This window comes from Rhinichthys klamathensis, unplaced genomic scaffold (genome assembly GCF_029890125.1).
Source record: "Rhinichthys klamathensis goyatoka isolate OS25496 unplaced genomic scaffold, OSU_Roscu_1.1 h1tg000422l_1, whole genome shotgun sequence".
NCBI lineage: Eukaryota > Metazoa > Chordata > Actinopteri > Cypriniformes > Leuciscidae > Rhinichthys > Rhinichthys klamathensis.
Window position 1 is genome coordinate 2,110,913 of NW_026606920.1, and position 13,282 is coordinate 2,124,194.

The 13,282-nt window shown below is 39.9% G+C and overlaps 1 protein-coding gene across 2 annotated transcripts in view; it reads right to left on the reverse strand.

Annotated features, from left to right (window-relative positions):
- Window positions 1–13,282, reverse strand: part of fam110b (family with sequence similarity 110 member B) — a 51,137-nt gene that overhangs the window by 4,286 nt on the left and 33,569 nt on the right. For both annotated transcript variants that reach the window (XM_056235564.1, XM_056235565.1), the window contains exon 2: window positions 10,010–10,100. The gene's annotated coding sequence lies outside the window, so the exon portion shown is untranslated. The remainder of the gene's footprint in view (window positions 1–10,009; window positions 10,101–13,282) is intronic.

The window sequence follows — 13,282 nt, forward strand, 5'->3', positions numbered from 1 at the left end:
CTTTATTGATGATTTAGCTAGACATAATATGAGCAGACTGTGATGAAAACTGTGCTCTTTAATAACGCTATCAACAATGACTGTTTATATGTTTCAGGAAGGGGTCAATGATTATAAACCTAAACCGCATATGGGGAATGGGCCTTTCTCTTCAAACATAATTACAGAACACAGAGGAGACTAAAACACAGGTCATGTAGAGAGTAATAATTGTAACGATCTCCCCAAACGCCCCCGCAAAGAAAAAAACCCCCAGTCGCCTTTAATCCTCTGTGTTGAGTGCTGTAGCCCCCTCCCCCAAAACAGAGTAAGCCCAGCTGTGGGACTTCCGCCAAGAGCCATCTCACATCATTTCATCTCCCTCCAAAGCCCTTCTGAATTATCAGAGCCAAAGACAATCCCCACGGCTTTCTCAACGCACCCGCTCACCCTTATCGCCCATGTAAGAATAACACTTTACCTCACCGCACCATCCCTGTGAGTTGGCCTGCTGAAATGAAACAGCGATTTGTAAAACGGATATTAGAACGACTTGCTACACGATCAGTAATACATGCAGACCTGGTAAATATTTCTTTCTGCTCTTAAAAGACCACAATGAGCTCTGTGACTTTAGTGGTAAACTTTGCAATAAGATTCAATTTGTAAACATCAGTTAATGTATTAGGCATTATTAATTAACAAATAAGCAATATGTTACAGCATTTATTAATCCAGTTTAGTGTGAATTTATATAAATATATATACACATACACACATTATTACATTGACTTTAAATATACATTACATAAATATATATACACATAGTGCTTGGTATCGAAACAGATGTCCCAATTATTAATTTAATCTTAATTCTCGATTTTCTATATACAACTATTATTACTTATAATATATATATATATTACACTTTTGATTATTATTTTTGTTGTTTTTGACGCATGTATCCTTGTGAAATTTCACCTTATTTATTGCAATACAATTCTCAGATTTCAATTTTGATACCACAGCTAAAACTATTAACTAATATAAATTTCAAACATTATAAAAAGGCAAGTAAACGGCCATCAATAAAAAAAGAACAAATAATCAAACTACAATCAATAGCACAAATAAATAAATACAATAGAACGAACATACAAATGAAATATACAGTGCTTTTCAGGTTTTTCAGGTCTAACAGTAGTTTATTATGCTGCTGTCACTTTAAGACTAATGCCTGGATACAATACTGTTAGTATGCTGTTAGTTAAAATCGTGAGACGTAGGTCAGTGGAACTAAAGGAAGTGCAAGGTCTAGTGATAGTGATAAACGGTGTTGGGGAAAGTTACTTTTAAAAGGTAATGCATTACAATATTTCGTTACTCCAAAAAAAAGTAACTAATTGCGTTACTTAGTTACTTTTTATGAAAAGTAATGCGTTACTTTAACGTTACTTTTTATTACCTGGGCTGGCTTGCTTGTTTGTTTTTTAATAACAACAAAAAAAGTTGTTTTTTTTGGCAAATGTTGAGGCCCTTTCAAACCATAAGTGAAATGAATAAGCCTCAGGCTGAAGGAAATGCATATTTACGCCTGTACAGTAGAGGGTGCAGCTCAAACAAACATTTCAGCTGCTGCCATTCTGGATTAAAGAACAATAGGATACAGGAGAAGGAAGTTCAACACTCTTATTTCTAAATCTAATCTAAAGTAATTTTTGTTTATTAGTATGGTTGAATTAGCTCCTTGAAGGTAAGCAGCAATGACATTGGTTAATAAAGTGAGATTAAATACATAGTGTATTTGTGTAATTTTATATAGTTAATTATAAAAGTTTCGCATAAAATTCTGAGATTACATTTACTGTTTTTATTCATTTTGAGGAATACTGAATGTTTTCGTGGAATAAGATTAATTGTTCACACTGTAAGCATGTTCACATTTATTCTAGAACTAAAATAACCATCATGTTTACACAGCGAACACAACACATCCTCATGTTATTTCTCTCTCTATATATAAATATCTTCTTTCTCTGTCAGTCAATAAATGTGAAAAAGTAACTAGCGTTACTTATTTGAAAAAGTAACTTAGACATTTTGTTGTAAATTGAAAAAGTAATGCGTTACTTTACTAGTTACTTGAAAAAGTAATCTGATTACGTAACTCAAGTTACTTGTAATGAGTTACCCCCAACACTAGTGATAAATACTGATAGTGTAAAATATTGATCTTGTACTCTACTCTAGAGGCTAGCAAACTGCTAATCATGGTTCACAGCTGTGGCAAACTAAAAGCTAAATTAAAAGCTAATAACAAAAAAATCCATATACTGATGCAACCTAATAACCTATACAAACTTGCTGTTTAAGAAGCAAGTCAGCACAGGGCAAGGATGTGTCAGCACTCACCAAAAGGACAGAAAACTGCTTGTTATTTCATGAGGTCTTTATGGTTTCTTACGTACAGCTAGCAGATCATAAAGCACATCTGTATCAACGAGTGCGTTTCCCATGATAGGAATGTTCTCTCAGCTGTACCAGTGTTATACTCTATGACCACGTAAGCCACATTCCAGTGCGTCTCGGGTCATAAAAATCACAGAAATGCGCAGAAAATAAGCCACATCAGCTGAGCCGTTTGGCAATGTAGCAAGCAACACTACCATTAAAACCATCTTGTTGTCTGAGAAGCCAAACTTTTTTCTTTTAATTCCAAACACATGATGATCACGTGAACAATTTTTACTCAGGCAGTTCAAAACCAAAACTTACAAAAAAAGAAAGAAAAGAAAACTGCTGCTTTAAGGCCACATGACTACTTCAAACAACAATATAAAACATCCTGCTCGTAGATGTGCGTTACAACTAGATTCACGAGTCTGTTGCGTTTATCAACTCTGAGATGATATTAAGCCCCAATGTCCCGCTGGGTGTATTGGGTTACAAAATCATGTATAAAACAAAGAGAAGATTGGATTTCAGCAAAAATCCTTTTATTACATTTGCCTTAAGGCTCGTCCTCTAGTTACATTTCTCAGGGTGAGAAGAACTACAGCATGATCCTGCTTCACAGCAAAACTGCTTTATTAAACCTGCTTTGGTTTGGCGTCAAAACATTCTTACTAAATATTTCACACACATATATATATATATATATATATATATAAAAACATACGTACAAAATTATTTGTTACCAGGGATCTGTCACTACAGTCTAGTCTATTTCTTGGTTTTGTGACAGAGCCCTGACACTCCTGTTTTGTCGTGTCTGTGTGCCTTGTTTCATGTAGTTTCATGTCATGTTTTATCTTGTGCTGTGTAGCACGCAGCTTGTGTTTTCACTAGCTGTGTGCTTTCATGTTGTTGTCATGTTTTGTGTGAACACGTGGCTTATGAGTGTTCTCATTGGCTGCGTGTTCATGTCTCGTTTAGTGTGAGCACATGGCTTGTGATTTGTTTTACTGGCCATGTGCTTGTGTTTTTTGCACATGGCTTGTCATGTGTTTCCTTGTGCCATGTGCTCTCCTGTCGATTGTCTAGCCCCTCCCATCTTGTTACTGATTATTGATTAATTTGCCCCACCTGTTCTCTCTCATTACCTGCTTTGTTTGCTCTCCCTAATTCTCCTCATGTTTTCAGTTCTCTGCTGGTTCGTCGTCTAAACCTTGTCTGATGTTGCCTCATGTTTCCTGTCCATGCTGAGTCTAGTTGAAGTCTTGCCACCTGTCTTGTTTTCCCCCAAGGGGTAGTTTTTGTTTTAAATTTGTACCTAATAAACACCCATTGTTCTGCACTTGAGTCCTTGCTACTTTCACCTACCCAAACACTGACATTACCATTATTTAGAACCAATAAATATTTTTTATAAATAATAAAATCCTATTTTTACATAAAAAACACTAATTTATAAAGAATTGTTTTATCTATAAAACATATACAAACCTTATCAGTGTCATAAAAGCACATATGTAGAGGAGGTTGATTTGAGATGAGCATTTTGAGCTTTAATGGAAACAAGACTTTTGGACCTGACTGTAAATATTCATATGTTCACAATAGTTTCATAAGATTACACCGCAGCTGTACTGTTGATGAACTGCTATAAGCAACAGATTCTGGTTTCCATATGTTATCTGCTCACACCAGCAGCAGGGGGCTGTGACATTAGAGCTGGTTGTGTGCTGTGAGCAGTGGGCTGGACTAGTGACTCATGGAGCCAGCAGATGAGCCCCGGCCCTCAGGGAGAGCAGCTCATTGGCTCTCCCCTCCTGTCACTCATCCAGACATGGGCCCACCGTCACAACAGGTGTGTGTGTGTGTGTGCGTGTGTGTGTGTGTGTGTGTGCCAAAGCTCTTGTTACATAATTGTATCATATATAGAAGCCACCAAACCAGTCCCAGTGTCACACAGTGTCTGTTCGACTGTGTAGAAGCTTGTCTACAATGGACACATGATAGCAAATTATCTAAATCCATTTGTCCTGTTTTTGGAAGTAGCACATTATTTTCAAAATCGGCCATCAACCGGTTGTTTAAAAACAGCCAATGATCAGGGTGGAAAAACGTGTCAGACTAGGATTCATACTGTGTGTGAAGAAAATGTCTCGTGTTGAATGTAGGTCATACGCAACAATAACGCATACTCATACAATAAAGACAATAAAAAAAGACAATACTTATAATAAAAAGTCTCAGCTTTTAAATTCTGTCAACTTTTATCACAAAATCACGTTTTCAAATTTTATTAAAAAAAAAAAATCAAACAATAAAAGTAGTTTTGATGCTCTTAAACGGGACGTGAGATTGCTGTAGAGCCTTGGTTCAATAGCAGTGCGGAGTGCATGTCTTTTCTTCCACTTTAATACATTAAATAATACAAAAAGTTGCTTGAAAAAAAACATGCTTTACCTCAAAAGGTATATTTGATCTGAAAATAAGTTGAATATAATAGTTTGAGCTCTGCTGTTCTTTTTAACTTCTAATATTATAGTAATTTACCAAATGAGAGGGTCCCTTGTATAGTTTACACAGCCTTAGTTGGGAGAGTTTCTCTTTAAGAAAATGTAACTATCGGTATCGGCAGATATCGTTCTGAATAATCGGCTATCAGTATCGACGGAGAAATTTAGTATTGGTGCATCTCTAGTTTCTACAGGTATGTTCTTTTTAGCGTGACGTGTTGCGCTGCTTGCACCTAATGTAGACAGGGTGGACGAATGTTCAGTGCAAAAATTTGGTGCAATAAACATTACAAATTTAAACAAATTACTTTTAATGAATGGCTGTTAATGCATCTGTTCATACCAACATGAACATTCACATGCCGTAAATGCTAAAAAAAATTTATGGAAAAGTCTTCTATTCTGTCTTCGAATGCACTTCATAAAAAAACTATTTCGACGTTGTAAATAAAACAAGTATTAATGGAGTATGTTTTAGTACTTTCTACTTCAAAATGTCACATTTAATTATTTAAGTCAGTGTTGCTTGCATTTTTTTTTTGTTATTTGTGAAATTTACTAGCAATTTGTACACCAAATCCTATACCATTTTTTTTTCAGTGCAATAAAATGTATGCTTTTGGTCACATGCCTAGAGATGCTGCTGTTACATAAAACTACCGGTACATTTATTGGCACTCACGAACAGAGTATTTTGCTAAGCAACAGTGAATATCAGAGGAAGAATTCAGAACCGGCCCTCTTGTCTCTGTACTCTTGTATTGGGTGATATTTGATAAACACCATATTGAATACACAACCTGAACGCCTATTTGGAAACATGTAAATATTGTTTGACTTTCTTTATTCTCTGTGTCAGAAAAGGAAAGTTACACAGCGCTTTGTGTACCAGGGTAACCACATTATTTCTGCTTTTCTATAAGTGTTACCTACTGTCAAAGAGTGAATTTGCATTTTCATTCAGTCTGTCTGCAGTTTTGACACATTGGTCTGAACAGTCTGAAATTGGTCAAGCATTTAGAGTCTACTATCCACATAAAAATTAAATATAAGCTTAAACTCAAAAGCTATCAAGAGCAGAAGAAAATATTACCAGACATCACAAAAACTCAACAACTTTAAACTTAGAAGAGATGTCAATTAAACTTAGAAGAAATGTCATTATGTGGCAAACAAAGTGCCACACAAACCAGTCTTTGGTCACATCCAGTTCATCATCCCCATCTTACATATTCTTTGCCAAAAAAATCAAGACAGAAGACATATTTGTCTTGGACACTTAAATTCTATTTGTGATACTGGCACTGGAAGGCCCACAGCAATTTCAAGGATATTTTGTGATATTTTTGTGATGCCGCTGCAGTAAATCAAATGTGCTCTGTGATAGAGGAAAGGCTCTGAAAATAAAGCCTAAGGTAAATAGCAAACCTATTAAAAGGCATCATTCTGACATCCAGACCAAACACAGGACATGCTGTGCTTTGTCGAGGGCTACCTGGCAGGCACAGGTAGCAACAGCGCATCTATTTTGAGAAGGTCTACAAAACACTAAATTACAAGTGCACATAACCAGAATATGACCGTCTATGGCTCATGGAAGACTGCGGGTGAGCCTTTCAAAGCACAAGCACGTTTGTCTGTATTCTTAAGAGAGCAACTTCGACTTTAAGCACATTTAAATATGCCCCCCCTTCCCTCTGGGACACACTCTAGGAATGGCCTTTAAACTACTTTCAAAGGGCATGCTAACAGAGAAGCGTTTGACACTCCGTGAGTGTTAATTTTGGACCCTGGTTACATAAGTTCACAAGAATAAAAGCAACACCACCGCATTGCGCCGTAAAAGCTAGAAGCTGTCCACACTGGATGCGAAAAAGCGACCGTTGCAAATCTATTTGTTCTACGTATCTGAAGTAGTTCAAGCGCTTGGAGTAACATGTCCTGGGAAAATATAAATGTTCTAGCACAGCTTTGTTGTGTGTGTTTCTTGCAGCAATCACTACCTAACCAGCTCTTTGAGTTAATGAGAACAAAGTTAATCTAGTTGGTTTAACAGATGCAAGGGACATTAACCCAGACTGAGGTTCGTTAAGAGCAAAGCCATGACCCAGATTATCCTGTACTAAAGCTCATGGGACAAATCTCACCACTCATGACTTTACTCATGCCTCATCAACCCAAAGCTGACAGGCTTTGATCACCCGTATAATAGTGAATGAATGATGAGCGTATGTATGCAGTTATACTGTACACTAACTATCAGGAACCCACAGCAGACTCATCCATTAAAAAGTAAATGGTGTCCTCAGCGAAGACCCTAAGCTCTCGTGCACTTAATGCTTTATCTGTCCCGGACGCAGAAGAATTAATCCCGTTAGTAGCGAGAGGACAGCAGTGACGAAGAAGTGAGGATGGCCTCAGTTGGCTGGTGATCCTGATGCTGTGGATTGGATCACTTTACGGTCTCAGCATATGTGTTAGCATGGTTAATCATGATATTGTATTATATTCTAAAGATAATTAAAAGGGCGGTTAATTAAATTATCGAAAAATAAAAAATAACGCTTTTTAAAAAAAATGAACAATGTGAGTACCATCTATAACAACAGGAAACTCGACTCACCAAGCCTCGCTTACCGAGAACAAGGAGAAATAAGTGAGAAGTTGTTCACATGGGACATGTTTCTTGCATTCAAAAACAAAAAAGATTGATAGTAACGGATTAGAAAATAAAAGAAGATCTCTTGACATGATTTTCAAACTACATCAGGCCATCCTTAAAAATATTCTTGTTTGCCGTAACCCGACCGACCCTGTCAAATTAGGACCGACCCAATTATTTATTTATTTTCCCTTTTAGTCCGACCGACTTGCCGGTTGTAAACTTGCATTAAGACTGACCGATTTTTTTTTTTTACTCTTCAAACAACTAATACAAATGCAATAAAATAATATACATTTATTATAGTAAGTAGCCTATTGTGAATATAAATTGCGTAGGCTACGTTCTTTCTTTTAAATAAAAACCCGTGGCGTCATCTATTATGATTATGTTTACACCATTGGTTTACGCATGTCACACTATGGCCTGTGCGTTCGCTTCGTTTCATTCACTGTCAATGGTTCGCGCTCGGTGATGATGGCTGCGGCTCGGCTGCTTGTGAAATACGTCTGTATGAGCCTACATTTAGTCGCTCATTATTCGAAATTCTTAATGGTCAAATAGGGAATCGATGTTAACGGCCTTTTCTCGGAGCGCGTCCAGCTCGTCATGACATGCCCACCGCGAACGCGCGTCACACAGCAACTGCAGGCTCTGACAAACAAACACACATAAGTGTGGGAAGCCAAACACACCGAAAGGGGGACGAAACGGCGCGGTGTGTTACAGAGTTCGCGCTGCGCTGACTTGTAATCTGCGTGGCTCAATGGACCGAGACGCGCGAGCGCGACAGACTCGACAGCGCAGAGAGAAGTGTTTGCTTGCGCCAGCCAATGGTCAGAGCGGCGGGAACTAATCTCACCAGCGCCACGCTGACCAATAAAACAGCACATCCCATACCGAAATGTACTAAATTGCACAAAAGAAAATCGACCATTCCATAATATGTCAGGACAACTCATTCGGCCTATAGTTTCCTACAATGCGCCTAGCTATTTGACCACACTGATTTCCGTTAATAATAGCAGATGTTTATGGGTCAAATCTCTCACTCTCTCCCTGCAACTTTTTTTTACCCTCCTTTCCTGCCCCTAGACCAGAAAGGGGGCTTGTAACAGTATGGGTCAAATGTAAACGAATGGTGCCAAACGCGCTGTTTTATTGGTCGGCGCGGCGCTGGTGAGATTAGTCATTTTAATTTATTTGTTTCCCTCTGAAAATCCACTTTCATTGAAATCTAGTGGCTCCTTTTTTTTTCTTTTTTTTTTTGATACTGCCTATTTTTTTCCAAATGAATGCAGCTGGAATTAATGCAATAAATATGTGTTTTTTTACAAAGATTTCAAATTGTTTGTGGTCTATAACCTGTATCAGAATGAGGTTCGCAATGGTGCGCCCGAAGGCATGGGGGTTGAAGACCCAGTCAGTGACGTCACGATATGCAAATTTGTTTAAATTCATACCGACCTAATCACTATGACCAAAATGATCCTTTTTTTTTTTACATTGAATCTTGAAAAAAAAAATATAGACCTACCTACCGACCCTTTTTTTTTTTTTTTTGCTGTTACTGCAAACCAAAATATTTTTAAGGATGGCCTCAGCCTGCAATTGCACACAGTTTAAACAAAACACAAAACAAAACAAAAATGAAGTAACATACTGTTTCACAGAGGTCCAGTGTGACTGAATGTGATGGCTTAGCAGAATTGGACAGCTGTTCCTAACATGACTGTAGGTGGAGACCGTTTCAGGCGTGTTTAGTAAAGCATGCGGTCTGAAAAGATCATCTTCTCAGGTTAATTATAATAAACAAACTGCTGAGAATTAGACACACCACAGATGACTTGACTCGAGCACCCAAATTCTCATTCTCTTTTCATCAATTGTGTTAACAGATTGTGGACAATGAAAAAATGGCATCCCAAACATCACGCGATTACATTTTAACGGCTTGTTAGTGAGTCTGGATTCTGGAACACATTGATTTCATCATAGCCTTGCCCTTTACCCAGATGAACATACTGAGTTACACACTTCTGAGGGGTTGGAAATGATCAAAGGGAATGTGTCAGCTTGTACAACCCATTCGCTTAAGAGGAAATGACATGGGAAAAACTTTTCCTGCACTAAAAGCTGCTCCCTCAGGTACCTCTTGTTTTTTTCTGTGAAGGAACATCTGCTAACGCACACAACAACAAACACACCACATTAGCAGGACCTGGGAATGCAAACAGACTCTCTGCCCCCAGCACTGCAGATATCATATGAAATGTTTGTTGGTGTATTGACAATTGGGTGGCTAGTGTTGTTCAAAGTATAGTTTTTACAACTAACTAGTACTACTCTATAAGTTATACTGGATGGAAGAGCATTTAAGAAGATGAAAGATGAAGTAACCAACCTCTGTGTGGCTCAGGTTTTAACAGGCTCCGAGCTGCTGTCCGAGCCGCTCTTGTCCTCCAGATGCTGCAGGTTATCAGTGGGGGTGACGCCTGGGCAAGAGAAAACAGCAGGTAAGATGCTGCCATCACAAATCAGTGAACAGTAAACTCATAATATATACATAATAATAATGGTAAGGAACCAGGGTGAGGGATTTTTTGTGTGACATATACACCTTAAATAAAGCTTTTATACAAATAGGAATTCTAAGGAATGAGGACTAGGAGTTTTGTAAGAAATTGTGTAGAAACCAAACTATATATAATAAAAAGTAAATAAAATTACACTAGAAGTTAGAACAATTTCTATAGCATGGTGGAAAATAAGTAAATTAGTTAGTTACATTTTCAGAATTTTGACAAACATTACAATTGACAGTGTCTTCATTCTAACCTTGTTACCCAAATTAATATTATTTAAAATATTATATTATTTTATTTCATATTAGTAATATACAATATTAATTAACATTAAATAATATGTATAAATTATATACCTACATTTTTTTAAATCAAATCATAAAATATATATGTGTTATTAAATAATAATTTACAAGTACATTACTTTTTAATTTATTAGATTAAGGGCCCTATCATACACCCGGCGCAACACAAGTGTTTTTTGCTAGTTTCAGCCTGACGCAGTTATCATTTTCAACTGGAAACTGAAATCGACTGCGCGACTGACCAACTGAAATCTGTTCTAAAGTCAATGGCGCAATATTTTTTTTCTTATTCAAAGAGTGCGTTAGTAATAGGCGCCTATAGGCGGATCCACAACGCGTGTACACTTTGTTTTTTAGCGAGGAAACGGATACGCTCGTGTCGTGACTCGTGTGTGAGTTTAGAGAAGCGTTCAGTTTTTCCGCTTGCAAATTCTCTGTCATGGCGCCAGCGCAACTGGCTTTTAAAGGGAATGGGAGATGAGACTCTGATTGGTTTATTGCACATTACACCCAAAACACACCCATTACTCGTTAAGAGAATATGGAAACACCTTAAGACCATGCGCAGGGTGCGCTGACCATTTTTCCCGTCGTTAAACTAGCAAAAGTGGATTCGGACACGCCCTAGGGGACTTGCGCCATGCGCTTTAGACCATGCACTAAGATCGTTAAAATAGGGCCCTAAATATTCTTTATTTTTAAAATAGAGACATAGTTAATCAATTATTGCAAAATTTCCTCCCAAATTCAATGGCAGCACATTTTATGTTAAATTTGCAACACATTACTTATTCTTGTGTAGTTTTTTTTTATATATACATCTCTTCATTTTAAAACTGTACAAATCAAGTGTCACATGTCCCTATTCGATTATTTTCAGTGTTGCAAAATTGGAAAATCACATCCAAGATTAGCAGGAAAAACGTCTCGGTTACGGATGTAACCCTCGTTCCCTGAGTAGGGAACGGAGACGTTACGTCGGATGACGGAGAATGGGGGTTTCGCCAGAAAGCCTATCACCTTCGAGTATTAAAAAACGAGCCTATGGCAATGAAATGCCATGGGTCTGCGGAATTTGCATAATGTATCTCCGCCTCACCGCGTGAGTATTTAAGGAGAGACACCTGCAACAGCAGATCATGTCTTCGCTGAGGAGCCGAGACTGAACTCAGGCGTCGACCCAGCGGTACAGCGGAAGTGGCACGGAGACGTAACGTCTCCGTTCCCTACTCAGGGAACGAGGGTTACATCCGTAACCGAGACGTTCCCTTTCGTAGTCACTCCGAGTTACGTCGGATGACGGAGAATGGGGGTCCCCGTGTAATCACGCCACCTTCACAGCTGTCTTCCAGTGCCCTGCGAAGTCTGACCTCCCTGTCGTGATATAGGCACGGACGAAGGAGTCCTACTTAACACAGGAATACCAAGGTACACTGGGAAGCATATCTCAGGGGAGATATGCCGCAGCATGCCTACCCGTAGGGAGGACTTAAGAATACACATATGGCCCGAGGGGGCTTCATAGAGGAACACTGGAGTGACCAGCCCGTAGGGTGGCATCTACTTTCAACTCCAGGAGTGGCAAGGTGGCTTGCCGAGGGAAAGACACATGCTCAAGGAGGCTTACAGTGGAAATACACATGTGGGGGTTGCTCGGAGGAGGAACCATGCACACGGAGGCACCTAGCCGACGCACAGGCAATAGACACTGGTGCCAGCGCCAACAGTGCTGGAGGAACTCAGGGCTTCAGAGAGGAAGGCTACCTGAGGAAATAACGCACGTATCCAGTCCGTGGAGTGGAGTGGCGAGCAAGCGAAGACACCTAACGGTTCCCGTGTTAGCTTGAAAAAGACAGTACACGGGAGGAGACTGGCTCCACTCGGAGATTGTAAAATCTGGCGAATGTGTTAGGTGTCGCCCAGCCTGCAGCTCTGCAGATGTCTGTCAGCGAGGCGCCACGCGCTAAAGCCCAAGAGGACGCCACACTCCGGGTGGAGTGGGCGGTCACACCAAGGGGGCATGGTCGACCTTGCTGCTGGTATGCCAAAGCAATGGTGTCCACTATCCAGTGAGACAACCTTTGTTTGGAGAGAGCCTTTCCCTTCAGCTTCCCACCATAACAGACAAAGAGCTGGTCTGAGGTCCTGAAACACTGCGTCCTGTCTACGTAAGCACGGAGTGCGTGTACTGGACAGAGCAGTGCCAAGGCTGGGTCTGCCTCCTCCCGGGGCAGCGCTTGCAGGTTCACCACCTGGTCCCGGAAGGGAGTGGTGGGAACCTTGGGCACATATCCAGGCCGGGGTCTCAGGATCACGTGAGAGTGACCAGGCCCGAACTCCAGGCACGCTTCGTCAACGGAGAATGCGTGCAGGTCCCCTACCCTCTTGATGGAGGCCAACGCAACCAGGAGCGCTGTCTTCATTGACAGGATCTTAAGCTCAGCTGATTGCAGAGGCTCAAAGGGAGCCGTCTGCAGGGCACTTAAGACCACTGAGAGGTCCCAAGAGGGAACGAGAGGAGGGCGAGGAGGATTCGGTCTCCTCGCTCCTCTCAGGAACCTGATGATCAGGTCGTGTTTTCCAAGAGACTTACCTTCAACTGCTTCGTGATATGCGGCGATAGCGGCCACATACACCTTCAGGGTGGAGGGAGACAATCTTCGCTCCAACCCATCTTGCAGGAAGGAAAGCACAACACTGATCGAGCATCTCCTGGGGTCTTCTCTGCGAGAAGAGCACCAGTTAGCGAAGAGGTTCCACTTCAACGCATTGACATGTCTCGTGGAC